General features: G+C 47.8%; 57 non-coding genes and 12 pseudogenes across 57 annotated transcripts; all 69 read right to left on the bottom strand.

The window, feature by feature from the left end:
- Window positions 1-93: 93 nt before the first annotated feature.
- On the bottom strand, window positions 94-212 carry LOC138459344 (5S ribosomal RNA). The gene has a single exon (XR_011262579.1). It is a non-coding gene; the product is annotated as a 5S ribosomal RNA (ribosomal RNA).
- A 106-nt stretch (window positions 213-318) lies between these two features.
- On the bottom strand, window positions 319-437 carry LOC138463879 (5S ribosomal RNA). Its single transcript, XR_011266463.1, has one exon. It is a non-coding gene; the product is annotated as a 5S ribosomal RNA (ribosomal RNA).
- Window positions 438-543: 106 nt separating this feature from the next.
- On the bottom strand, window positions 544-662 carry LOC138461220 (5S ribosomal RNA). Its single transcript, XR_011263848.1, has one exon. It is a non-coding gene; the product is annotated as a 5S ribosomal RNA (ribosomal RNA).
- A 463-nt stretch (window positions 663-1125) lies between these two features.
- LOC138458519 (5S ribosomal RNA) lies at window positions 1126-1234 on the bottom strand (annotated as a pseudogene).
- A 106-nt stretch (window positions 1235-1340) lies between these two features.
- On the bottom strand, window positions 1341-1459 carry LOC138464731 (5S ribosomal RNA). Its single transcript, XR_011267308.1, has one exon. It is a non-coding gene; the product is annotated as a 5S ribosomal RNA (ribosomal RNA).
- A 106-nt stretch (window positions 1460-1565) lies between these two features.
- LOC138459058 (5S ribosomal RNA) lies at window positions 1566-1674 on the bottom strand (annotated as a pseudogene).
- A 106-nt stretch (window positions 1675-1780) lies between these two features.
- Window positions 1781-1899, bottom strand: LOC138463891 (5S ribosomal RNA). The gene has a single exon (XR_011266476.1). It is a non-coding gene; the product is annotated as a 5S ribosomal RNA (ribosomal RNA).
- Window positions 1900-2005: 106 nt separating this feature from the next.
- Window positions 2006-2124, bottom strand: LOC138461221 (5S ribosomal RNA). Its single transcript, XR_011263849.1, has one exon. It is a non-coding gene; the product is annotated as a 5S ribosomal RNA (ribosomal RNA).
- A 453-nt stretch (window positions 2125-2577) lies between these two features.
- Window positions 2578-2686, bottom strand: LOC138456640 (5S ribosomal RNA; annotated as a pseudogene).
- A 106-nt stretch (window positions 2687-2792) lies between these two features.
- Window positions 2793-2911, bottom strand: LOC138461928 (5S ribosomal RNA). The gene has a single exon (XR_011264534.1). It is a non-coding gene; the product is annotated as a 5S ribosomal RNA (ribosomal RNA).
- A 106-nt stretch (window positions 2912-3017) lies between these two features.
- LOC138464651 (5S ribosomal RNA) lies at window positions 3018-3136 on the bottom strand. The gene has a single exon (XR_011267228.1). It is a non-coding gene; the product is annotated as a 5S ribosomal RNA (ribosomal RNA).
- A 106-nt stretch (window positions 3137-3242) lies between these two features.
- LOC138464732 (5S ribosomal RNA) lies at window positions 3243-3361 on the bottom strand. Its single transcript, XR_011267310.1, has one exon. It is a non-coding gene; the product is annotated as a 5S ribosomal RNA (ribosomal RNA).
- A 106-nt stretch (window positions 3362-3467) lies between these two features.
- On the bottom strand, window positions 3468-3586 carry LOC138459356 (5S ribosomal RNA). Its single transcript, XR_011262581.1, has one exon. It is a non-coding gene; the product is annotated as a 5S ribosomal RNA (ribosomal RNA).
- A 106-nt stretch (window positions 3587-3692) lies between these two features.
- On the bottom strand, window positions 3693-3811 carry LOC138461942 (5S ribosomal RNA). Its single transcript, XR_011264548.1, has one exon. It is a non-coding gene; the product is annotated as a 5S ribosomal RNA (ribosomal RNA).
- Window positions 3812-3917: 106 nt separating this feature from the next.
- LOC138454015 (5S ribosomal RNA) lies at window positions 3918-4036 on the bottom strand. The gene has a single exon (XR_011260711.1). It is a non-coding gene; the product is annotated as a 5S ribosomal RNA (ribosomal RNA).
- A 106-nt stretch (window positions 4037-4142) lies between these two features.
- LOC138461222 (5S ribosomal RNA) lies at window positions 4143-4261 on the bottom strand. Its single transcript, XR_011263850.1, has one exon. It is a non-coding gene; the product is annotated as a 5S ribosomal RNA (ribosomal RNA).
- Window positions 4262-4724: 463 nt separating this feature from the next.
- LOC138456641 (5S ribosomal RNA) lies at window positions 4725-4833 on the bottom strand (annotated as a pseudogene).
- Window positions 4834-4939: 106 nt separating this feature from the next.
- On the bottom strand, window positions 4940-5058 carry LOC138464734 (5S ribosomal RNA). Its single transcript, XR_011267312.1, has one exon. It is a non-coding gene; the product is annotated as a 5S ribosomal RNA (ribosomal RNA).
- Window positions 5059-5164: 106 nt separating this feature from the next.
- Window positions 5165-5283, bottom strand: LOC138463844 (5S ribosomal RNA). The gene has a single exon (XR_011266428.1). It is a non-coding gene; the product is annotated as a 5S ribosomal RNA (ribosomal RNA).
- Window positions 5284-5389: 106 nt separating this feature from the next.
- On the bottom strand, window positions 5390-5508 carry LOC138463903 (5S ribosomal RNA). Its single transcript, XR_011266488.1, has one exon. It is a non-coding gene; the product is annotated as a 5S ribosomal RNA (ribosomal RNA).
- A 106-nt stretch (window positions 5509-5614) lies between these two features.
- LOC138461223 (5S ribosomal RNA) lies at window positions 5615-5733 on the bottom strand. The gene has a single exon (XR_011263851.1). It is a non-coding gene; the product is annotated as a 5S ribosomal RNA (ribosomal RNA).
- Window positions 5734-6196: 463 nt separating this feature from the next.
- On the bottom strand, window positions 6197-6305 carry LOC138456642 (5S ribosomal RNA; annotated as a pseudogene).
- A 106-nt stretch (window positions 6306-6411) lies between these two features.
- Window positions 6412-6530, bottom strand: LOC138462668 (5S ribosomal RNA). Its single transcript, XR_011265263.1, has one exon. It is a non-coding gene; the product is annotated as a 5S ribosomal RNA (ribosomal RNA).
- Window positions 6531-6636: 106 nt separating this feature from the next.
- On the bottom strand, window positions 6637-6755 carry LOC138464652 (5S ribosomal RNA). Its single transcript, XR_011267229.1, has one exon. It is a non-coding gene; the product is annotated as a 5S ribosomal RNA (ribosomal RNA).
- Window positions 6756-6861: 106 nt separating this feature from the next.
- Window positions 6862-6980, bottom strand: LOC138463915 (5S ribosomal RNA). Its single transcript, XR_011266500.1, has one exon. It is a non-coding gene; the product is annotated as a 5S ribosomal RNA (ribosomal RNA).
- A 106-nt stretch (window positions 6981-7086) lies between these two features.
- Window positions 7087-7205, bottom strand: LOC138465152 (5S ribosomal RNA). The gene has a single exon (XR_011267726.1). It is a non-coding gene; the product is annotated as a 5S ribosomal RNA (ribosomal RNA).
- A 463-nt stretch (window positions 7206-7668) lies between these two features.
- On the bottom strand, window positions 7669-7777 carry LOC138456643 (5S ribosomal RNA; annotated as a pseudogene).
- Window positions 7778-7883: 106 nt separating this feature from the next.
- Window positions 7884-8002, bottom strand: LOC138464735 (5S ribosomal RNA). The gene has a single exon (XR_011267313.1). It is a non-coding gene; the product is annotated as a 5S ribosomal RNA (ribosomal RNA).
- Window positions 8003-8108: 106 nt separating this feature from the next.
- LOC138463845 (5S ribosomal RNA) lies at window positions 8109-8227 on the bottom strand. The gene has a single exon (XR_011266429.1). It is a non-coding gene; the product is annotated as a 5S ribosomal RNA (ribosomal RNA).
- A 106-nt stretch (window positions 8228-8333) lies between these two features.
- On the bottom strand, window positions 8334-8452 carry LOC138463927 (5S ribosomal RNA). The gene has a single exon (XR_011266512.1). It is a non-coding gene; the product is annotated as a 5S ribosomal RNA (ribosomal RNA).
- A 106-nt stretch (window positions 8453-8558) lies between these two features.
- On the bottom strand, window positions 8559-8677 carry LOC138461224 (5S ribosomal RNA). Its single transcript, XR_011263852.1, has one exon. It is a non-coding gene; the product is annotated as a 5S ribosomal RNA (ribosomal RNA).
- Window positions 8678-9140: 463 nt separating this feature from the next.
- Window positions 9141-9249, bottom strand: LOC138456644 (5S ribosomal RNA; annotated as a pseudogene).
- A 106-nt stretch (window positions 9250-9355) lies between these two features.
- On the bottom strand, window positions 9356-9474 carry LOC138461186 (5S ribosomal RNA). Its single transcript, XR_011263817.1, has one exon. It is a non-coding gene; the product is annotated as a 5S ribosomal RNA (ribosomal RNA).
- Window positions 9475-9580: 106 nt separating this feature from the next.
- Window positions 9581-9699, bottom strand: LOC138464654 (5S ribosomal RNA). The gene has a single exon (XR_011267231.1). It is a non-coding gene; the product is annotated as a 5S ribosomal RNA (ribosomal RNA).
- Window positions 9700-9805: 106 nt separating this feature from the next.
- LOC138461727 (5S ribosomal RNA) lies at window positions 9806-9924 on the bottom strand. Its single transcript, XR_011264333.1, has one exon. It is a non-coding gene; the product is annotated as a 5S ribosomal RNA (ribosomal RNA).
- A 106-nt stretch (window positions 9925-10030) lies between these two features.
- LOC138459369 (5S ribosomal RNA) lies at window positions 10031-10149 on the bottom strand. Its single transcript, XR_011262585.1, has one exon. It is a non-coding gene; the product is annotated as a 5S ribosomal RNA (ribosomal RNA).
- A 106-nt stretch (window positions 10150-10255) lies between these two features.
- LOC138461003 (5S ribosomal RNA) lies at window positions 10256-10374 on the bottom strand. The gene has a single exon (XR_011263650.1). It is a non-coding gene; the product is annotated as a 5S ribosomal RNA (ribosomal RNA).
- A 106-nt stretch (window positions 10375-10480) lies between these two features.
- LOC138462427 (5S ribosomal RNA) lies at window positions 10481-10599 on the bottom strand. The gene has a single exon (XR_011265024.1). It is a non-coding gene; the product is annotated as a 5S ribosomal RNA (ribosomal RNA).
- Window positions 10600-10705: 106 nt separating this feature from the next.
- Window positions 10706-10824, bottom strand: LOC138453895 (5S ribosomal RNA). Its single transcript, XR_011260596.1, has one exon. It is a non-coding gene; the product is annotated as a 5S ribosomal RNA (ribosomal RNA).
- A 463-nt stretch (window positions 10825-11287) lies between these two features.
- On the bottom strand, window positions 11288-11396 carry LOC138456645 (5S ribosomal RNA; annotated as a pseudogene).
- A 106-nt stretch (window positions 11397-11502) lies between these two features.
- Window positions 11503-11621, bottom strand: LOC138459381 (5S ribosomal RNA). Its single transcript, XR_011262587.1, has one exon. It is a non-coding gene; the product is annotated as a 5S ribosomal RNA (ribosomal RNA).
- A 106-nt stretch (window positions 11622-11727) lies between these two features.
- On the bottom strand, window positions 11728-11846 carry LOC138464655 (5S ribosomal RNA). Its single transcript, XR_011267233.1, has one exon. It is a non-coding gene; the product is annotated as a 5S ribosomal RNA (ribosomal RNA).
- Window positions 11847-11952: 106 nt separating this feature from the next.
- LOC138463940 (5S ribosomal RNA) lies at window positions 11953-12071 on the bottom strand. Its single transcript, XR_011266524.1, has one exon. It is a non-coding gene; the product is annotated as a 5S ribosomal RNA (ribosomal RNA).
- Window positions 12072-12177: 106 nt separating this feature from the next.
- LOC138459393 (5S ribosomal RNA) lies at window positions 12178-12296 on the bottom strand. Its single transcript, XR_011262589.1, has one exon. It is a non-coding gene; the product is annotated as a 5S ribosomal RNA (ribosomal RNA).
- A 106-nt stretch (window positions 12297-12402) lies between these two features.
- LOC138461945 (5S ribosomal RNA) lies at window positions 12403-12521 on the bottom strand. The gene has a single exon (XR_011264549.1). It is a non-coding gene; the product is annotated as a 5S ribosomal RNA (ribosomal RNA).
- Window positions 12522-12627: 106 nt separating this feature from the next.
- On the bottom strand, window positions 12628-12746 carry LOC138463952 (5S ribosomal RNA). The gene has a single exon (XR_011266536.1). It is a non-coding gene; the product is annotated as a 5S ribosomal RNA (ribosomal RNA).
- Window positions 12747-12852: 106 nt separating this feature from the next.
- Window positions 12853-12971, bottom strand: LOC138463550 (5S ribosomal RNA). The gene has a single exon (XR_011266137.1). It is a non-coding gene; the product is annotated as a 5S ribosomal RNA (ribosomal RNA).
- Window positions 12972-13434: 463 nt separating this feature from the next.
- LOC138457517 (5S ribosomal RNA) lies at window positions 13435-13543 on the bottom strand (annotated as a pseudogene).
- A 106-nt stretch (window positions 13544-13649) lies between these two features.
- LOC138459405 (5S ribosomal RNA) lies at window positions 13650-13768 on the bottom strand. Its single transcript, XR_011262591.1, has one exon. It is a non-coding gene; the product is annotated as a 5S ribosomal RNA (ribosomal RNA).
- A 106-nt stretch (window positions 13769-13874) lies between these two features.
- On the bottom strand, window positions 13875-13993 carry LOC138463965 (5S ribosomal RNA). Its single transcript, XR_011266548.1, has one exon. It is a non-coding gene; the product is annotated as a 5S ribosomal RNA (ribosomal RNA).
- A 106-nt stretch (window positions 13994-14099) lies between these two features.
- LOC138463260 (5S ribosomal RNA) lies at window positions 14100-14218 on the bottom strand. Its single transcript, XR_011265846.1, has one exon. It is a non-coding gene; the product is annotated as a 5S ribosomal RNA (ribosomal RNA).
- Window positions 14219-14681: 463 nt separating this feature from the next.
- LOC138456647 (5S ribosomal RNA) lies at window positions 14682-14790 on the bottom strand (annotated as a pseudogene).
- Window positions 14791-14896: 106 nt separating this feature from the next.
- On the bottom strand, window positions 14897-15015 carry LOC138459417 (5S ribosomal RNA). The gene has a single exon (XR_011262593.1). It is a non-coding gene; the product is annotated as a 5S ribosomal RNA (ribosomal RNA).
- Window positions 15016-15121: 106 nt separating this feature from the next.
- LOC138454549 (5S ribosomal RNA) lies at window positions 15122-15240 on the bottom strand. Its single transcript, XR_011261221.1, has one exon. It is a non-coding gene; the product is annotated as a 5S ribosomal RNA (ribosomal RNA).
- Window positions 15241-15346: 106 nt separating this feature from the next.
- Window positions 15347-15465, bottom strand: LOC138461831 (5S ribosomal RNA). The gene has a single exon (XR_011264438.1). It is a non-coding gene; the product is annotated as a 5S ribosomal RNA (ribosomal RNA).
- A 106-nt stretch (window positions 15466-15571) lies between these two features.
- LOC138459430 (5S ribosomal RNA) lies at window positions 15572-15690 on the bottom strand. Its single transcript, XR_011262595.1, has one exon. It is a non-coding gene; the product is annotated as a 5S ribosomal RNA (ribosomal RNA).
- Window positions 15691-15796: 106 nt separating this feature from the next.
- LOC138461946 (5S ribosomal RNA) lies at window positions 15797-15915 on the bottom strand. The gene has a single exon (XR_011264550.1). It is a non-coding gene; the product is annotated as a 5S ribosomal RNA (ribosomal RNA).
- A 106-nt stretch (window positions 15916-16021) lies between these two features.
- On the bottom strand, window positions 16022-16140 carry LOC138463977 (5S ribosomal RNA). The gene has a single exon (XR_011266560.1). It is a non-coding gene; the product is annotated as a 5S ribosomal RNA (ribosomal RNA).
- Window positions 16141-16246: 106 nt separating this feature from the next.
- Window positions 16247-16365, bottom strand: LOC138461225 (5S ribosomal RNA). The gene has a single exon (XR_011263853.1). It is a non-coding gene; the product is annotated as a 5S ribosomal RNA (ribosomal RNA).
- Window positions 16366-16828: 463 nt separating this feature from the next.
- LOC138456649 (5S ribosomal RNA) lies at window positions 16829-16937 on the bottom strand (annotated as a pseudogene).
- A 106-nt stretch (window positions 16938-17043) lies between these two features.
- LOC138459442 (5S ribosomal RNA) lies at window positions 17044-17162 on the bottom strand. The gene has a single exon (XR_011262597.1). It is a non-coding gene; the product is annotated as a 5S ribosomal RNA (ribosomal RNA).
- A 106-nt stretch (window positions 17163-17268) lies between these two features.
- On the bottom strand, window positions 17269-17387 carry LOC138464656 (5S ribosomal RNA). Its single transcript, XR_011267234.1, has one exon. It is a non-coding gene; the product is annotated as a 5S ribosomal RNA (ribosomal RNA).
- Window positions 17388-17493: 106 nt separating this feature from the next.
- On the bottom strand, window positions 17494-17612 carry LOC138463989 (5S ribosomal RNA). Its single transcript, XR_011266572.1, has one exon. It is a non-coding gene; the product is annotated as a 5S ribosomal RNA (ribosomal RNA).
- A 106-nt stretch (window positions 17613-17718) lies between these two features.
- On the bottom strand, window positions 17719-17837 carry LOC138459454 (5S ribosomal RNA). The gene has a single exon (XR_011262599.1). It is a non-coding gene; the product is annotated as a 5S ribosomal RNA (ribosomal RNA).
- A 106-nt stretch (window positions 17838-17943) lies between these two features.
- LOC138461947 (5S ribosomal RNA) lies at window positions 17944-18062 on the bottom strand. Its single transcript, XR_011264551.1, has one exon. It is a non-coding gene; the product is annotated as a 5S ribosomal RNA (ribosomal RNA).
- Window positions 18063-18168: 106 nt separating this feature from the next.
- On the bottom strand, window positions 18169-18287 carry LOC138464002 (5S ribosomal RNA). Its single transcript, XR_011266586.1, has one exon. It is a non-coding gene; the product is annotated as a 5S ribosomal RNA (ribosomal RNA).
- A 106-nt stretch (window positions 18288-18393) lies between these two features.
- On the bottom strand, window positions 18394-18512 carry LOC138465132 (5S ribosomal RNA). The gene has a single exon (XR_011267707.1). It is a non-coding gene; the product is annotated as a 5S ribosomal RNA (ribosomal RNA).
- Window positions 18513-18975: 463 nt separating this feature from the next.
- Window positions 18976-19084, bottom strand: LOC138456650 (5S ribosomal RNA; annotated as a pseudogene).
- A 106-nt stretch (window positions 19085-19190) lies between these two features.
- LOC138459466 (5S ribosomal RNA) lies at window positions 19191-19309 on the bottom strand. Its single transcript, XR_011262601.1, has one exon. It is a non-coding gene; the product is annotated as a 5S ribosomal RNA (ribosomal RNA).
- Between the last annotated feature and the right edge of the window lie 43 nt (window positions 19310-19352).

Consider the following 19352-nt stretch of genomic DNA (forward strand, 5'->3'; position numbering starts at 1 on the left):
AGTTTTGTACTTTTAAGCATCTAGTCGGCTAGACCTTGCAGTTTTGAAAGGCAATTGTGAAATGGCTCACTTCCTGAACTTGGAGCACAAAAAAGCCTACAGCACCTGGTATTCCCAGGTGGTCTCCCATCCAGGTACTAACTAGGCCCGACACTGCTTAGCTTCCGAGATCAGACGAGATCGGGCGCAATCAGTGTGGTGTGGCCGTAGGCTCTGGGCCTAGTGAGTTTTGTACTTTTAAGCATCTAGTCGGCTAGACCTTGCAGTTTTGAAAGGCAATTGAGAAATGGCTCACTTCCTGAACTTGGAGTACAAAAAAGCCTACAGCACCTGGTATTCCCAGGCGGTCTCCCATCCAGGTACTAACTAGGCCCGACACTGCTTAGCTTCTGAGATCAGACGAGATCAGGCGCATTCAGTGTGGTGTGGCCGTAGGCTCTGGCCCTAGTGAGTTTTGTACTTTTAAGCATCTAGTCGGCTAGACCTTGCAGTTTTAAAAGGCAATTGAGAAAGGGCTCACTTCCTGAACTTGGAGCACAAAAAAGCCTACAGCACCTGGTATTCCCAGGCGGTCTCCCATCCAGGTACTAACTAGGCCTGACACTGCTTAACTTCCGAGATCAGACGAGATCGGGTGCATTCAGTGTGGTGTGGCCGTAGGCTCTAGGAATGCTAAGAATATTACTCTTATGCATTTGCATTTAGTAAGCTAAGCCATGCAGCCACTTGCAACATGATACCACGCTCATCGCTCGATCAGGCTCGATCAGGCGAGATATATAAGACTGGTGGGCCCATTCAGGACTCCTATGTCTGGTAGGATAACTTTAATTCATCCATCCTGTGTCTGTTGCAGGGAGGTGGAGAGAACAATCAACACAATAATGGTTTTCTTTCATGCCTCTTGAAGGACTCAATATTCTCTGTACTGCATTACATGTGAAAGTCGATTTATTACCCATTAACACACTACCTGTATGCTAATTCTATGTAAAAAGGTAGCTCCAGCCCTCATGATGTTGTCCAACATTTCCGCTATAAAACGGGATACAATTATTTTGGAAACATACCAAATTTGAAAAATAATTGAGAAGTTGCGCAATTACTAATCATGGAGCACAAAAAAGCCTACAGCACCTGGTATTCCCAGGCAGTCTCCCATCCAGGTACTAACTAGGCCCGACCCTGCTTAGCTTCTGAGATCGGGCGCATTCAGTGTGGTGTGGCCGTAGGCTCTGGGCCTAGTGAGTTTTGTACTTTTAAGCATCTAGTCGGCTAGACCTTGCAGTTTTGAAAGGCAATTGTGAAATGGCTCACTTCCTGAACTTGGAGCACAAAAAAGCCTACAGCACCTGGTATTCCCAGGTGGTCTCCCATCCAGGTACTAACTAGGCCCGACACTGCTTAGCTTCCGAGATCAGACTAGATCGGGCGCAATCAGTGTGGTGTGGCCGTAGGCTCTGGGCCTTGTGAGTTTTGTACTTTTAAGCATCTAGTCAGCTAGACCTTGCAGTTTTGAAAGGCAATTGAGAAATGGCTCACTTCCTGAACTTGGAGCACAAAAAAGCCTACAGCACCTGGTATTCCCAGGCGGTCTCCCATCCAAGTACTAACGAGGCCCGACACTGCTTAGTTTCCGAGATCAGACGCATTCAGTGTGGTGTGGCCGTAGGCTCTGGGCCTTGTGAGTTTTGTACTTTTAAGCATCTAGTCGGCTAGACCTTGCAGTTTTGAAAGGCAATTGAGAAATGGCTCACTTCCTGAACTTGGAGTACAAAAAAGCCTACAGCACCTGGTATTCCCAGGCGGTCTCCCATCCAGGTACTAACTAGGCCCGACACTGCTTAGCTTCTGAGATCAGACGAGATCAGGCGCATTCAGTGTGGTGTGGCCGTAGGCTCTGGGCCTAGTGAGTTTTGTACTTTTAAGCATCTAGTCGGCTAGACCTTGCAGTTTTAAAAGGCAATTGAGAAAGGGCTCACTTCCTGAACTTGGAGCACAAAAAAGCCTACAGCACCTGGTATTCCCAGGCGGTCTCCCATCCAGGTACTAACTAGGCCTGACACTGCTTAACTTCCGAGATCAGACGAGATCGGGTGCATTCAGTGTGGTGTGGCCGTAGGCTCTAGGAATGCTAAGAATATTACTCTTATGCATTTGCATTTAGTAAGCTAAGCCATGCAGCCACTTGCAACATGATACCACGCTCATCGCTCGATCAGGCGAGATATATAAGACTGGTGGGCCCATTCAGGACTCCTATGTCTGGTAGGATAACTTTAATTCATCCATCCTGTGTCTGTTGCAGGGAGGTGGAGAGAACAATCAACACAATAATGGTTTTCTTTCATGCCTCTTGAAGGACTCAATATTCTCTGTACTGCATTACATGTGAAAGTCGATTTATTACCCATGAACACACTACCTGTATGCTAATTCTATGTAAAAAGGTAGCTCCAGCACTCATGATGTTGTCCAACATTTCCGCTATAAAACGGGATACAATTATTTTGGAAACATACCAAATTTGAAAAATAATTGAGAAGTTGCGCAATTACTAATCATGGAGCACAAAAAAGCCTACAGCACCTGGTATTCCCAGGCAGTCTCCCATCCAGGTACTAACTAGGCCCGACCCTGCTTAGCTTCCGAGATCGGGCGCATTCAGTGTGGTGTGGCCGTAGGCTCTGGGCCTAGTGAGTTTTGTACTTTTAAGCATCTAGTCGGCTAGACCTTGCAGTTTTGAAAGGCAATTGTGAAATGGCTCACTTCCTGAACTTGGAGCACAAAAAAGCCTACAGCACCTGGTATTCCCAGGTGGTCTCCCATCCAGGTACTAACTAGGCCCGACACTGCTTAGCTTCCGAGATCAGATGAGATCGGGCGCAATCAGTGTGGTGTGGCCGTAGGCTCTGGGCCTAGTGAGTTTTGTACTTTTAAGCATCTAGTCAGCTAGACCTTGCAGTTTTGAAAGGCAATTGAGAAATGGCTCACTTCCTGAACTTGGAGCACAAAAAAGCCTACAGCACCTGGTATTCTCAGGCGGTCTCCCATCCAGGTACTAACGAGGCCCGACACTGCTTAGCTTCCGAGATCAGACGAGATCGGGCGCATTCAGTGTGGTGTGGCCGTAGGCTCTGGGCCTTGTGAGTTTTGTACTTTTAAGCATCTAGTCGGCTAGACCTTGCAGTTTTGAAAGGCAATTGTGAAATGGCTCACTTCCTGAACTTGGAGCACAAAAAAGCCTACAGCACCTGGTATTCCCAGGTGGTCTCCCATCCAGGTACTAACTAGGCCCGACACTGCTTAGCTTCCGAGATCAGACTAGATCGGGCGCAATCAGTGTGGTGTGGCCGTAGGCTCTGGGCCTTGTGAGTTTTGTACTTTTAAGCATCTAGTCAGCTAGACCTTGCAGTTTTGAAAGGCAATTGTGAAATGGCTCACTTCCTGAACTTGGAGCACAAAAAAGCCTACAGCACCTGGTATTCCCAGGTGGTCTCCCATCCAGGTACTAACTAGGCCCGACACTGCTTAGCTTCCGAGATCAGACGAGATCGGGCGCAATCAGTGTGGTGTGGCCGTAGGCTCTGGGCCTAGTGAGTTTTGTACTTTTAAGCATCTAGTCAGCTAGACCTTGCAGTTTTGAAAGGCAATTGAGAAATGGCTCACTTCCTGAACTTGGAGCACAAAAAAGCCTACAGCACCTGGTATTCCCAGGCGGTCTCCCATCCAGGTACTAACGAGGCCCGACACTGCTTAGCTTCCGAGATCAGACGAGATCGGGCGCATTCAGTGTGGTGTGGCCGTAGGCTCTGGGCCTTGTGAGTTTTGTACTTTTAAGCATCTAGTCGGCTAGACCTTGCAGTTTTGAAAGGCAATTGAGAAATGGCTCACTTCCTGAACTTGGAGTACAAAAAAGCCTACAGCACCTGGTATTCCCAGGCGGTCTCCCATCCAGGTTCTAACTAGGCCCGACACTGCTTAGCTTCTGAGATCAGACGAGATCAGGCGCATTCAGTGTGGTGTGGCCGTAGGCTCTGGGCCTAGTGAGTTTTGTACTTTTAAGCATCTAGTCGGCTAGACCTTGCAGTTTTAAAAGGCAATTGAGAAAGGGCTCACTTCCTGAACTTGGAGCACAAAAAAGCCTACAGCACCTGGTATTCCCAGGCGGTCTCCCATCCAGGTACTAACTAGGCCTGACACTGCTTAACTTCCGAGATCAGACGAGATCGGGTGCATTCAGTGTGGTGTGGCCGTAGGCTCTAGGAATGCTAAGAATATTACTCTTATGCATTTGCATTTAGTAAGCTAAGCCATGCAGCCACTTGCAACATGATACCACGCTCATCGCTCGATCAGGCTCGATCAGGCGAGATATATAAGACTGGTGGGCCCATTCAGGACTCCTATGTCTGGTAGGATAACTTTAATTCATCCATCCTGTGTCTGTTGCAGGGAGGTGGAGAGAACAATCAACACAATAATGGTTTTCTTTCATGCCTCTTGAAGGACTCAATATTCTCTGTACTGCATTACATGTGAAAGTCGATTTATTACCCATTAACACACTACCTGTATGCTAATTCTAGGTAAAAAGGTAGCTCCAGCCCTCATGATGTTGTCCAACATTTCCGCTATAAAACGGGATACAATTATTTTGGAAACATACCAAATTTGAAAAATAATTGAGAAGTTGCGCAATTACTAATCATGGAGCACAAAAAAGCCTACAGCACCTGGTATTCCCAGGCAGTCTCCCATCCAGGTACTAACTAGGCCCGACCCTGCTTAGCTTCCGAGATCGGGCGCATTCAGTGTGGTGTGGCCGTAGGCTCTGGGCCTAGTGAGTTTTGTACTTTTAAGCATCTAGTCGGCTAGACCTTGCAGTTTTGAAAGGCAATTGTGAAATGGCTCACTTCCTGAACTTGGAGCACAAAAAAGCCTACAGCACCTGGTATTCCCAGGTGGTCTCCCATCCAGGTACTAACTAGGCCCGACACTGCTTAGCTTCCGAGATCAGACTAGATCGGGCGCAATCAGTGTGGTGTGGCCGTAGGCTCTGGGCCTTGTGAGTTTTGTACTTTTAAGCATCTAGTCAGCTAGACCTTGCAGTTTTGAAAGGCAATTGAGAAATGGCTCACTTCCTGAACTTGGAGCACAAAAAAGCCTACAGCACCTGGTATTCCCAGGCGGTCTCCCATCCAAGTACTAACGAGGCCCGACACTGCTTAGCTTCCGAGATCAGACGAGATCGGACGCATTCAGTGTGGTGTGGCCGTAGGCTCTGGGCCTTGTGAGTTTTGTACTTTTAAGCATCTAGTCGGCTAGACCTTGCAGTTTTGAAAGGCAATTGAGAAATGGCTCACTTCCTGAACTTGGAGTACAAAAAAGCCTACAGCACCTGGTATTCCCAGGCGGTCTCCCATCCAGGTACTAACTAGGCCCGACACTGCTTAGCTTCTGAGATCAGACGAGATCAGGCGCATTCAGTGTGGTGTGGCCGTAGGCTCTGGGCCTAGTGAGTTTTGTACTTTTAAGCATCTAGTCGGCTAGACCTTGCAGTTTTAAAAGGCAATTGAGAAAGGGCTCACTTCCTGAACTTGGAGCACAAAAAAGCCTACAGCACCTGGTATTCCCAGGCGGTCTCCCATCCAGGTACTAACTAGGCCTGACACTGCTTAACTTCCGAGATCAGACGAGATCGGGTGCATTCAGTGTGGTGTGGCCGTAGGCTCTAGGAATGCTAAGAATATTACTCTTATGCATTTGCATTTAGTAAGCTAAGCCATGCAGCCACTTGCAACATGATACCACGCTCATCGCTCGATCAGGCTCGATCAGGCGAGATATATAAGACTGGTGGGCCCATTCAGGACTCCTATGTCTGGTAGGATAACTTTAATTCATCCATCCTGTGTCTGTTGCAGGGAGGTGGAGAGAACAATCAACACAATAATGGTTTTCTTTCATGCCTCTTGAAGGACTCAATATTCTCTGTACTGCATTACATGTGAAAGTCGATTTATTACCCATGAACACACTACCTGTATGCTAATTCTATGTAAAAAGGTAGCTCCAGCCCTCATGATGTTGTCCAACATTTCCGCTATAAAACGGGATACAATTATTTTGGAAACATACCAAATTTGAAAAATAATTGAGAAGTTGCGCAATTACTAATCATGGAGCACAAAAAAGCCTACAGCACCTGGTATTCCCAGGCAGTCTCCCATCCAGGTACTAACTAGGCCCGACCCTGCTTAGCTTCCGAGATCGGGCGCATTCAGTGTGGTGTGGCCGTAGGCTCTGGGCCTAGTGAGTTTTGTACTTTTAAGCATCTAGTCGGCTAGACCTTGCAGTTTTGAAAGGCAATTGTGAAATGGCTCACTTCCTGAACTTGGAGCACAAAAAAGCCTACAGCACCTGGTATTCCCAGGTGGTCTCCCATCCAGGTACTAACTAGGCCCGACACTGCTTAGCTTCCGAGATCAGAGGAGATCGGGCGCAATCAGTGTGGTGTGGCCGTAGGCTCTGGGCCTAGTGAGTTTTGTACTTTTAAGCATCTAGTCAGCTAGACCTTGCAGTTTTGAAAGGCAATTGAGAAATGGCTCACTTCCTGAACTTGGAGCACAAAAAAGCCTACAGCACCTGGTATTCTCAGGCGGTCTCCCATCCAGGTACTAACGAGGCCCGACACTGCTTAGCTTCCGAGATCAGACGAGATCGGGCGCATTCAGTGTGGTGTGGCCGTAGGCTCTGGGCCTTGTGAGTTTTGTACTTTTAAGCATCTAGTCGGCTAGACCTTGCAGTTTTGAAAGGCAATTGAGAAATGGCTCACTTCCTGAACTTGGAGTACAAAAAAGCCTACAGCACCTGGTATTCCCAGGCGGTCTCCCATCCAGGTACTAACTAGGCCCGACACTGCTTAGCTTCTGAGATCAGACGAGATCAGGCGCATTCAGTGTGGTGTGGCCGTAGGCTCTGGGCCTAGTGAGTTTTGTACTTTTAAGCATCTAGTCGGCTAGACCTTGCAGTTTTAAAAGGCAATTGAGAAAGGGCTCACTTCCTGAACTTGGAGCACAAAAAAGCCTACAGCATCTGGTATTCCCAGGCGGTCTCCCATCCAGGTACTAACTAGGCCTGACACTGCTTAACTTCCGAGATCAGACGAGATCGGGTGCATTCAGTGTGGTGTGGCCGTAGGCTCTAGGAATGCTAAGAATATTACTCTTATGCATTTGCATTTAGTAAGCTAAGCCATGCAGCCACTTGCAACATGATACCACGCTCATCGCTCGATCAGGCTCGATCAGGCGAGATATATAAGACTGGTGGGCCCATTCAGGACTCCTATGTCTGGTAGGATAACTTTAATTCATCCATCCTGTGTCTGTTGCAGGGAGGTGGAGAGAACAATCAACACAATAATGGTTTTCTTTCATGCCTCTTGAAGGACTCAATATTCTCTGTACTGCATTACATGTGAAAGTCGATTTATTACCCATTAACACACTACCTGTATGCTAATTCTATGTAAAAAGGTAGCTCCAGCCCTCATGATGTTGTCCAACATTTCCGCTATAAAACGGGATACAATTATTTTGGAAACATACCAAATTTGAAAAATAATTGAGACGTTGCGCAATTACTAATCATGGAGCACAAAAAAGCCTACAGCACCTGGTATTCCCAGGCAGTCTCCCATCCAGGTACTAACTAGGCCCGACCCTGCTTAGCTTCCGAGATCGGGCGCATTCAGTGTGGTGTGGCCGTAGGCTCTGGGCCTAGTGAGTTTTGTACTTTTAAGCATCTAGTCGGCTAGACCTTGCAGTTTTGAAAGGCAATTGTGAAATGGCTCACTTCCTGAACTTGGAGCACAAAAAAGCCTACAGCACCTGGTATTCCCAGGTGGTCTCCCATCCAGGTACTAACTAGGCCCGACACTGCTTAGCTTCCGAGATCAGACTAGATCGGGCGCAATCAGTGTGGTGTGGCCGTAGGCTCTGGGCCTTGTGAGTTTTGTACTTTTAAGCATCTAGTCAGCTAGACCTTGCAGTTTTGAAAGGCAATTGAGAAATGGCTCACTTCCTGAACTTGGAGCACAAAAAAGCCTACAGCACCTGGTATTCCCAGGCGGTCTCCCATCCAAGTACTAACGAGGCCCGACACTGCTTAGCTTCCGAGATCAGACGAGATCGGACGCATTCAGTGTGGTGTGGCCGTAGGCTCTGGGCCTTGTGAGTTTTGTACTTTTAAGCATCTAGTCGGCTAGACCTTGCAGTTTTGAAAGGCAATTGAGAAATGGCTCACTTCCTGAACTTGGAGTACAAAAAAGCCTACAGCACCTGGTATTCCCAGGCGGTCTCCCATCCAGGTACTAACTAGGCCCGACACTGCTTAGCTTCTGAGATCAGACGAGATCAGGCGCATTCAGTGTGGTGTGGCCGTAGGCTCTGGGCCTAGTGAGTTTTGTACTTTTAAGCATCTAGTCGGCTAGACCTTGCAGTTTTAAAAGGCAATTGAGAAAGGGCTCACTTCCTGAACTTGGAGCACAAAAAAGCCTACAGCACCTGGTATTCCCAGGCGGTCTCCCATCCAGGTACTAACTAGGCCTGACACTGCTTAACTTCCGAGATCAGACGAGATCGGGTGCATTCAGTGTGGTGTGGCCGTAGGCTCTAGGAATGCTAAGAATATTACTCTTATGCATTTGCATTTAGTAAGCTAAGCCATGCAGCCACTTGCAACATGATACCACGCTCATCGCTCGATCAGGCTCGATCAGGCGAGATATATAAGACTGGTGGGCCCATTCAGGACTCCTATGTCTGGTAGGATAACTTTAATTCATCCATCCTGTGTCTGTTGCAGGGAGGTGGAGAGAACAATCAACACAATAATGGTTTTCTTTCATGCCTCTTGAAGGACTCAATATTCTCTGTACTGCATTACATGTGAAAGTCGATTTATTACCCATGAACACACTACCTGTATGCTAATTCTATGTAAAAAGGTAGCTCCAGCCCTCATGATGTTGTCCAACATTTCCGCTATAAAACGGGATACAATTATTTTGGAAACATACCAAATTTGAAAAATAATTGAGAAGTTGCGCAATTACTAATCATGGAGCACAAAAAAGCCTACAGCACCTGGTATTCCCAGGCAGTCTCCCATCCAGGTACTAACTAGGCCCGACCCTGCTTAGCTTCCGAGATCGGGCGCATTCAGTGTGGTGTGGCCGTAGGCTCTGGGCCTAGTGAGTTTTGTACTTTTAAGCATCTAGTCGGCTAGACCTTGCAGTTTTGAAAGGCAATTGTGAAATGGCTCACTTCCTGAACTTGGAGCACAAAAAAGCCTACAGCACCTGGTATTCCCAGGTGGTCTCCCATCCAGGTACTAACTAGGCCCGACACTGCTTAGCTTCTGAGATCAGACGAGATCAGGCGCAATCAGTGTGGTGTGGCCGTAGGCTCTGGGCCTAGTGAGTTTTGTACTTTTAAGCATCTAGTCAGCTAGACCTTGCAGTTTTGAAAGGCAATTGAGAAATGGCTCACTTCCTGAACTTGGAGCACAAAAAAGCCTACAGCACCTGGTATTCTCAGGCGGTCTCCCATCCAGGTACTAACGAGGCCCGACACTGCTTAGCTTCCGAGATCAGACGAGATCGGGCGCATTCAGTGTGGTGTGGCCGTAGGCTCTGGGCCTTGTGAGTTTTGTACTTTTAAGCATCTAGTCGGCTAGACCTTGCAGTTTTGAAAGGCAATTGAGAAATGGCTCACTTCCTGAACTTGGAGTACAAAAAAGCCTACAGCACCTGGTATTCCCAGGCGGTCTCCCATCCAGGTACTAACTAGGCCCGACACTGCTTAGCTTCTGAGATCAGACGAGATCAGGCGCATTCAGTGTGGTGTGGCCATAGGCTCTAGACCTAGTGAGTTTTGTACTTTTAAGCATCTAGTCGGCTAGACCTTGCAGTTTTGAAAGGCAATTGTGAAATGGCTCACTTCCTGAACTTGGAGCACAAAAAAGCCTACAGCACCTGGTATTCCCAGGTGGTCTCCCATCCAGGTACTAACTAGGCCCGACACTGCTTAGCTTCCGAGATCAGACGAGATCGGGCGCAATCAGTGTGGTGTGGCCGTAGGCTCTGGGCCTAGTGAGTTTTGTACTTTTAAGCATCTAGTCAGCTAGACCTTGCAGTTTTGAAAGGCAATTGAGAAATGGCTCACTTCCTGAACTTGGAGCACAAAAAAGCCTACAGCACCTGGTATTCCCAGGCGGTCTCCCATCCAGGTACTAACTAGGCCCGACACTGCTTAGCTTCCGAGATCAGACGAGATCGGGCGCAATCAGTGTGGTGTGGCCGTAGGCTCTGGGCCTAGTGAGTTTTGTACTTTTAAGCATCTAGTCAGCTAGACCTTGCAGTTTTGAAAGGCAATTGAGAAATGGCTCACTTCCTGAACTTGGAGCACAAAAAAGCCTACAGCACCTGGTATTCCCAGGCGGTCTCCCATCCAGGTACTAACTAGGCCCGACACTGCTTAGCTTCTGAGATCAGACGAGATCAGGCACATTCAGTGTGGTGTGGCCGTAGGCTCTGGGCCTAGTGAGTTTTGTACTTTTAAGCATCTAGTCGGCTAGACCTTGCAGTTTTAAAAGGCAATTGAGAAAGGGCTCACTTCCTGAACTTGGAGCACAAAAAAGCCTACAGCACCTGGTATTCCCAGGCGGTCTCCCATCCAGGTACTAACTAGGCCTGACACTGCTTAACTTCCGAGATCAGACGAGATCGGGTGCATTCAGTGTGGTGTGGCCTTAGGCTCTAGGAATGCTAAGAATATTACTCTTATGCATTTGCATTTAGTAAGCTAAGCCATGCAGCCACTTGCAACATGATACCACGCTCATCGCTCGATCAGGCTCGATCAGGCGAGATATATAAGACTGGTGGGCCCATTCAGGACTCCTATGTCTGGTAGGATAACTTTAATTCATCCATCCTGTGTCTGTTGCAGGGAGGTGGAGAGAACAATCAACACAATAATGGTTTTCTTTCATGCCTCTTGAAGGACTCAATATTCTCTGTACTGCATTACATGTGAAAGTCGATTTATTACCCATGAACACACTACCTGTATGCTAATTCTATGTAAAAAGGTAGCTCCAGCCCTCATGATGTTGTCCAACATTTCCGCTATAAAACGGGATACAATTATTTTGGAAACATACCAAATTTGAAAAATAATTGAGAAGTTGCGCAATTACTAATCATGGAGCACAAAAAAGCCTACAGCACCTGGTATTCCCAGGCAGTCTCCCATCCAGGTACTAACTAGGCCCGACCCTGCTTAGCTTCCGAGATCGGGCGCATTCAGTGTGGTGTGGCCGTAGGCTCTGGGCCTAGTGAGTTTTGTACTTTTAAGCATCTAGTCGGCTAGACCTTGCAGTTTTGAAAGGCAATTGTGAAATGGCTCACTTCCTGAACTTGGAGCACAAAAAAGCCTACAGCACCTGGTATTCCCAGGTGGTCTCCCATCCAGGTACTAACTAGGCCCGACACTGCTTAGCTTCCGAGATCAGACGAGATCGGGCGCAATCAGTGTGGTGTGGCCGTAGGCTCTGGGCCTAGTGAGTTTTGTACTTTTAAGCATCTAGTCAGCTAGACCTTGCAGTTTTGAAAGGCAATTGAGAAATGGCTCACTTCCTGAACTTGGAGCACAAAAAAGCCTACAGCACCTGGTATTCTCAGGCGGTCTCCCATCCAGGTACTAACGAGGCCCGACACTGCTTAGCTTCCGAGATCAGACGAGATCGGGCGCATTCAGTGTGGTGTGGCCGTAGGCTCTTGGCCTTGTGAGTTTTGTACTTTTAAGCATCTAGTCGGCTAGACCTTGCAGTTTTGAAAGGCAATTGAGAAATGGCTCACTTCCTGAACTTGGAGTACAAAAAAGCCTACAGCACCTGGTATTCCCAGGCGGTCTCCCATCCAGGTACTAACTAGGCCCGACACTGCTTAGCTTCTGAGATCAGACGAGATCAGGCGCATTCAGTGTGGTGTGGCCGTAGGCTCTAGACCTAGTGAGTTTTGTACTTTTAAGCATCTAGTCGGCTAGACCTTGCAGTTTTGAAAGGCAATTGTGAAATGGCTCACTTCCTGAACTTGGAGCACAAAAAAGCCTACAGCACCTGGTATTCCCAGGTGGTCTCCCATCCAGGTACTAACTAGGCCCGACACTGCTTAGCTTCCGAGATCAGACGAGATCGGGCGCAATCAGTGTGGTGTGGCCGTAGGCTCTGGGCCTAGTGAGTTTTGTACTTTTAAGCATCTAGTCAGCTAGACCTTGCAGTTTTGAAAGGCAATTGAGAAATGGCTCACTTCCTGAACTTGGAGCACAAAAAAGCCTACAGCACCTGGTATTCCCAGGCGGTCTCCCATCCAGGTACTAACGAGGCCCGACACTGCTTAGCTTCCGAGATCAGACGAGATCGGGCGCATTCAGTGTGGTGTGGCCGTAGGCTCTGGGCCTTGTGAGTTTTGTACTTTTAAGCATCTAGTCGGCTAGACCTTGCAGTTTTGAAAGGCAATTGAGAAATGGCTCACTTCCTGAACTTGGAGTACAAAAAAGCCTACAGCACCTGGTATTCCCAGGCGGTCTCCCATCCAGGTACTAACTAGGCCCGACACTGCTTAGCTTCTGAGATCAGACGAGATCAGGCGCATTCAGTGTGGTGTGGCCGTAGGCTCTGGGCCTAGTGAGTTTTGTACTTTTAAGCATCTAGTCGGCTAGACCTTGCAGTTTTAAAAGGCAATTGAGAAAGGGCTCACTTCCTGAACTTGGAGCACAAAAAAGCCTACAGCACCTGGTATTCCCAGGCGGTCTCCCATCCAGGTACTAACTAGGCCTGACACTGCTTAACTTCCAAGATCAGACGAGATCGGGTGCATTCAGTGTGGTGTGGCCGTAGGCTCTAGGAATGCTAAGAATATTACTCTTATGCATTTGCATTTAGTAAGCTAAGCCATGCAGCCACTTGCAACATGATACCACGCTCATCGCTCGATCAGGCTCGATCAGGCGAGATATATAAGACTGGTGGGCCCATTCAGGACTCCTATGTCTGGTAGGATAACTTTAATTCATCCATCCTGTGTCTGTTGCAGGGAGGTGGAGAGAACAATCAACACAATAATGGTTTTCTTTCATGCCTCTTGAAGGACTCAATATTCTCTGTACTGCATTACATGTGAAAGTCGATTTATTACCCATGAACACACTACCTGTATGCTAATTCTATGTAAAAAGGTAGCTCCAGCCCTCATGATGTTGTCCAACATTTCCGCTATAAAACGGGATACAATTATTTTGGAAACATACCAAATTTGAAAAATAATTGAGAAGTTGCGCAATTACTAATCATGGAGCACAAAAAAGCCTACAGCACCTGGTATTCCCAGGCAGTCTCCCATCCAGGTACTAACTAGGCCCCACCCTGCTTAGCTTCCGAGATCGGGCGCATTCAGTGTGGTGTGGCCGTAGGCTCTGGGCCTAGTGAGTTTTGTACTTTTAAGCATCTAGTCGGCTAGACCTTGCAGTTTTGAAAGGCAATTGTGAAATGGCTCACTTCCTGAACTTGGAGCACAAAAAAGCCTACAGCACCTGGTATTCCCAGGTGGTCTCCCATCCAGGTACTAACTAGGCCCGACACTGCTTAGCTTCCGAGATCAGACGAGATCGGGCGCAATCAGTGTGGTGTGGCCGTAGGCTCTGGGCCTAGTGAGTTTTGTACTTTTAAGCATCTAGTCAGCTAGACCTTGCAGTTTTGAAAGGCAATTGAGAAATGGCTCACTTCCTGAACTTGGAGTACAAAAAAGCCTACAGCACCTGGTATTCCCAGGCGGTCTCCCATCCAGGTACTAACTAGGCCCGACACTGCTTAGCTTCTGAGATCAGACGAGATCAGGCGCATTCAGTGTGGTGTGGCCGTAGGCTCTGGGCCTAGTGAGTTTTGTACTTTTAAGCATCTAGTCGGCTAGACCTTGCAGTTTTAAAAGGCAATTGAGAAAGGGCTCACTTCCTGAACTTGGAGCACAAAAAAGCCTACAGCACCTGGTATTCCCAGGCGGTCTCCCATGCAGGTACTAACTAGGCCTGACACTGCTTAACTTCCGAGATCAGACGAGATCGGGTGCATTCAGTGTGGTGTGGCCGTAGGCTCTAGGAATGCTAAGAATATTACTCTTATGCATTTGCATTTAGTAAGCTAAGCCATGCAGCCACTTGCAACATGATACCACGCTCATCGCTCGATCAGGCTCGATCAGGCGAGATATATAAGACTGGTGGGCCCATTCAGGACTCCTATGTCTGGTAGGATAACTTTAATTCATCCATCCTGTGTCTGTTGCAGGGAGGTGGAGAGAACAATCAACACAATAATGGTTTTCTTTCATGCCTCTTGAAGGACTCAATATTCTCTGTACTGCATTACATGTGAAAGTCGATTTATTACCCATGAACACACTACCTGTATGCTAATTCTATGTAAAAAGGTAGCTCCAGCCCTCATGATGTTGTCCAACATTTCCGCTATAAAACGGGATACAATTATTTTGGAAACATACCAAATTTGAAAAATAATTGAGAAGTTGCGCAATTACTAATCATGGAGCACAAAAAAGCCTACAGCACCTGGTATTCCCAGGCAGTCTCCCATCCAGGTACTAACTAGGCCCGACCCTGCTTAGCTTCCGAGATCGGGCGCATTCAGTGTGGTGTGGCCGTAGGCTCTGGGCCTAGTGAGTTTTGTACTTTTAAGCATCTAGTCGGCTAGACCTTGCAGTTTTGAAAGGCAATTGTGAAATGGCTCACTTCCTGAACTTGGAGCACAAAAAAGCCTACAGCACCTGGTATTCCCAGGTGGTCTCCCATCCAGGTACTAACTAGGCCCGACACTGCTTAGCTTCCGAGATCAGACGAGATCGGGCGCAATCAGTGTGGTGTGGCCGTAGGCTCTGGGCCTAGTGAGTTTTGTACTTTTAAGCATCTAGTCAGCTAGACCTTGCAGTTTTGAAAGGCAATTGAGAAATGGCTCACTTCCTGAACTTGGAGCACAAAAAAGCCTACAGCACCTGGTATTCTCAGGCGGTCTCCCATCCAGGTACTAACGAGGCCCGACACTGCTTAGCTTCCGAGATCAGACGAGTTCGGGCGCATTCAGTGTGGTGTGGCCGTAGGCTCTGGGCTTTGTGAGTTTTGTACTTTTAAGCATCTAGTCGGCTAGACCTTGCAGTTTTGAAAGGCAATTGAGAAATGGCTCACTTCCTGAACTTGGAGTACAAAAAAGCCTACAGCACCTGGTATTCCCAGGCGGTCTCCCATCCAGGTACTAACTAGGCCCGACACTGCTTAGCTTCTGAGATCAGACGAGATCAGGCGCATTCAGTGGGGTGTGGCCGTAGGCTCTAGACCTAGTGAGTTTTGTACTTTTAAGCATCTAGTCGGCTAGACCTTGCAGTTTTGAAAGGCAATTGTGAAATGGCTCACTTCCTGAACTTGGAGCACAAAAAAGCCTACAGCACCTGGTATTCCCAGGTGGTCTCCCATCCAGGTACTAACTAGGCCCGACACTGCTTAGCTTCCGAGATCAGACGAGATCGGGCGCAATCAGTGTGGTGTGGCCGTAGGCTCTGGGCCTAGTGAGTTTTGTACTTTTAAGCATCTAGTCAGCTAGACCTTGCAGTTTTGAAAGGCAATTGAGAAATGGCTCACTTCCTGAACTTGGAGCACAAAAAAGCCTACAGCACCTGGTATTCCCAGGCGGTCTCCCATCCAGGTACTAACGAGGCCCGACACTGCTTAGCTTCCGAGATCAGACGAGATCGGGCGCATTCAGTGTGGTGTGGCCGTAGGCTCTGGGCCTTGTGAGTTTTGTACTTTTAAGCATCTAGTCGGCTAGACCTTGCAGTTTTGAAAGGCAATTGAGAAATGGCTCACTTCCTGAACTTGGAGTACAAAAAAGCCTACAGCACCTGGTATTCCCAGGCGGTCTCCCATCCAGGTACTAACTAGGCCCGACACTGCTTAGCTTCTGAGATCAGACGAGATCAGGCGCATTCAGTGTGGTGTGGCCGTAGGCTCTGGGCCTAGTGAGTTTTGTACTTTTAAGCATCTAGTCGGCTAGACCTTGCAGTTTTAAAAGGCAATTGAGAAAGGGCTCACTTCCTGAACTTGGAGCACAAAAAAGCCTACAGCACCTGGTATTCCCAGGCGGTCTCCCATCCAGGTACTAACTAGGCCTGACACTGCTTAACTTCCGAGATCAGACGAGATCGGGTGCATTCAGTGTGGTGTGGCCGTAGGCTCTAGGAATGCTAAGAATATTACTCTTATGCATTTGCATTTAGTAAGCTAAGCCATGCAGCCACTTGCAACATGATACCACGCTCATCGCTCGATCAGGCTCGATCAGGCGAGATATATAAGACTGGTGGGCCCATTCAGGACTCCTATGTCTGGTAGGATAACTTTAATTCATCCATCCTGTGTCTGTTGCAGGGAGGTGGAGAGAACAATCAACACAATAATGGTTTTCTTTCATGCCTCTTGAAGGACTCAATATTCTCTGTACTGCATTACATGTGAAAGTCGATTTATTACCCATGAACACACTACCTGTATGCTAATTCTATGTAAAAAGGTAGCTCCAGCCCTCATGATGTTGTCCAACATTTCCGCTATAAAACGGGATACAATTATTTTGGAAACATACCAAATTTGAAAAATAATTGAGAAGTTGCGCAATTACTAATCATGGAGCACAAAAAAGCCTACAGCACCTGGTATTCCCAGGCAGTCTCCCATCCAGGTACTAACTAGGCCCGACCCTGCTTAGCTTCCGAGATCGGGCGCATTCAGTGTGGTGTGGCCGTAGGCTCTGGGCCTAGTGAGTTTTGTACTTTTAAGCATCTAGTCGGCTAGACCTTGCAGTTTTGAAAGGCAATTGTGAAATGGCTCACTTCCTGAACTTGGAGCACAAAAAAGCCTACAGCACCTGGTATTCCCAGGTGGTCTCCCATCCAGGTACTAACTAGGCCCGACACTGCTTAGCTTCCGAGATCAGACGAGATCGGGCGCAATCAGTGTGGTGTGGCCGTAGGCTCTGGGCCTAGTGAGTTTTGTACTTTTAAGCATCTAGTCAGCTAGACCTTGCAGTTTTGAAAGGCAATTGAGAAATGGCTCACTTCCTGAACTTGGAGCACAAAAAAGCCTACAGCACCTGGTATTCTCAGGCGGTCTCCCATCCAGGTACTAACGAGGCCCGACACTGCTTAGCTTCCGAGATCAGACGAGATCGGGCGCATTCAGTGTGGTGTGGCCGTAGGCTCTCGGCCTTGTGAGTTTTGTACTTTTAAGCATCTAGTCGGCTAGACCTTGCAGTTTTGAAAGGCAATTGAGAAATGGCTCACTTCCTGAACTTGGAGTACAAAAAAGCCTACAGCACCTGGTATTCCCAGGCGGTCTCCCATCCAGGTACTAACTAGGCCCGACACTGCTTAGCTTCTGAGATCAGACGAGATCAGGCGCATTCAGTGTGGTGTGGCCGTAGGCTCTAGACCTAGTGAGTTTTGTACTTTTAAGCATCTAGTCGGCTAGACCTTGCAGTTTTGAAAGGCAATTGTGAAATGGCTCACTTCCTGAACTTGGAGCACAAAAAAGCCTACAGCACCTGGTATTCCCAGGTGGTCTCCCATCCAGGTACTAACTAGGCCCGACACTGCTTAGCTTCCGAGATCAGACGAGATCGGGCGCAATCAGTGTGGTGTGGCCGTAGGCTCTGGGCCTAGTGAGTTTTGTACTTTTAAGCATCTAGTCAGCTAGACCTTGCAGTTTTGAAAGGCAATTGAGAAATGGCTCACTTCCTGAACTTGGAGCACAAAAAAGCCTACAGCACCTGGTATTCCCAGGCGGTCTCCCATCCAGGTACTAACGAGGCCCGACACTGCTTAGCTTCCGAGATCAGACGAGATCGGGCGCATTCAGTGTGGTGTGGCCGTAGGCTCTGGGCCTTGTGAGTTTTGTACTTTTAAGCATCTAGTCGGCTAGACCTTGCAGTTTTGAAAGGCAATTGAGAAATGGCTCACTTCCTGAACTTGGAGTACAAAAAAGCCTACAGCACCTGGTATTCCCAGGCGGTCTCCCATCCAGGTACTAACTAGGCCCGACACTGCTTAGCTTCTGAGATCAGACGAGATCAGGCGCATTCAGTGTGGTGTGGCCGTAGGCTCTGGGCCTAGTGAGTTTTGTACTTTTAAGCATCTAGTCGGCTAGACCTTGCAGTTTTAAAAGGCAATTGAGAAAGGGCTCACTTCCTGAACTTGGAGCACAAAAAAGCCTACAGCACCTGGTATTCCCAGGCGGTCTCCCATCCAGGTACTAACTAGGCCTGACACTGCTTAACTTCCAAGATCAGACGAGATCGGGTGCATTCAGTGTGGTGTGGCCATAGGCTCTAGGAATGCTAAGAATATTACTCTTATGCATTTGCATTTAGTAAGCTAAGCCATGCAGCCACTTGCAACATGATACCACGCTCATCGCTCGATCAGGCTCGATCAGGCGAGATATATAAGACTGGTGGGCCCATTCAGGACTCCTATGTCTGGTAGGATAACTTTAATTCATCCATCCTGTGTCTGTTGCAGGGAGGTGGAGAGAACAATCAACACAATAATGGTTTTCTTTCATGCCTCTTGAAGGACTCAATATTCTCTGTACTGCATTACATGTGAAAGTCGATTTATTACCCATGAACACACTACCTGTATGCTAATTCTATGTAAAAAGGTAGCTCCAGCCCTCATGATGTTGTCCAACATTTCCGCTATAAAACGGGATACAATTATTTTGGAAACATACCAAATTTGAAAAATAATTGAGAAGTTGCGCAATTACTAATCATGGAGCACAAAAAAGCCTACAGCACCTGGTATTCCCAGGCAGTCTCCCATCCAGGTACTAACTAGGCCCGACCCTGCTTAGCTTCCGAGATCGGGCGCATTCAGTGTGGTGTGGCCGTAGGCTCTGGGCCTAGTGAGTTTTGTACTTTTAAGCATCTAGTCGGCTAGACCTTGCAGTTTTGAAAGGCAATTGTGAAATGGCTCACTTCCTGAACTTGGAGCACAAAAAAGCCTACAGCACCTGGTATTCCCAGGTGGTCTCCCATCCAGGTACTAACTAGGCCCGACACTGCTTAGCTTCCGAGATCAGACGAGATCGGGCGCAATCAGTGTGGTGTGGCCGTAGGCTCTGGGCCTAGTGAGTTTTGTACTTTTAAGCATCTAGTCAGCT

Source organism: Ambystoma mexicanum, chromosome 4p (genome assembly GCF_040938575.1).
Source record: "Ambystoma mexicanum isolate Mex_15411 chromosome 4p, UKY_AmexF1_1, whole genome shotgun sequence".
In the NCBI taxonomy this organism is placed as follows: Eukaryota; Metazoa; Chordata; class Amphibia; order Caudata; family Ambystomatidae; genus Ambystoma; species Ambystoma mexicanum.